This window comes from Camelina sativa, chromosome 8 (assembly GCF_000633955.1).
Source record: "Camelina sativa cultivar DH55 chromosome 8, Cs, whole genome shotgun sequence".
In the NCBI taxonomy this organism is placed as follows: Eukaryota; Viridiplantae; Streptophyta; class Magnoliopsida; order Brassicales; family Brassicaceae; genus Camelina; species Camelina sativa.
The window spans coordinates 5,821,581-5,822,276 of NC_025692.1; the positions used below are offsets into that span (position 1 = coordinate 5,821,581).

At 48.3% G+C, this 696-nt stretch overlaps 1 protein-coding gene across 2 annotated transcripts in view; it reads left to right on the forward strand.

The window, feature by feature from the left end:
- Positions 1–696, forward strand: part of LOC104706375 (probable galactinol--sucrose galactosyltransferase 6) — a 5,118-nt gene that overhangs the window by 2,372 nt on the left and 2,050 nt on the right. The window lies entirely within an intron of this gene.

The following is a 696-nucleotide window of genomic DNA, read 5'->3' on the forward strand; positions in this document are numbered from 1 at the left end:
GAGTCGCCGGTGTTTCGGTTGACCGGGATCAAGGAGAATGCTAAGTTTCAGAAGAAGGATGATCCCAAAGTTGGGATTGAGAACATTGTCAAGATAGCTAAAGAGAAACATGGTTTAAAATACGTTTACGTGTGGCACGCGATAACGGGTTACTGGGGCGGGGTTAGACCCGGGGGAGAGTACGGATCTGTGATGAAGTATCCGAATGCGACAGAAGGTGTGGTGGAGAATGACCCGACGTGGAAGACTGATGTGATGACGCTTCAAGGGTTGGGTTTGGTTAACCCTAAGAAGGTGTATAAGTTTTACAACGAGCTTCATAGTTACTTGGCTGATGCTGGTGTGGACGGTGTGAAGGTGGATGTGCAGTGTATTTTGGAGACTTTGGGTGGTGGGTTAGGCGGTCGGGTTGAGTTAACGCGTCAGTTTCATGAAGCTCTTGACGCTTCTATTGCAAAGAACTTCCCTGATAATGGCTGTATTGCTTGTATGAGCCATAATACGGATGCTCTATACTGCTCGAAGCAAGCTGCGGTGATTAGAGCATCGGATGATTTCTACCCACGAGATCCGGTGTCTCACACCATCCACATAGCCTCTGTTGCGTATAACAGTGTGTTTTTGGGAGAGTTTATGCAGCCTGATTGGGACATGTTCCATTCCGTGCACCCTGCTGCAGAGTATCATGCCTCTGCT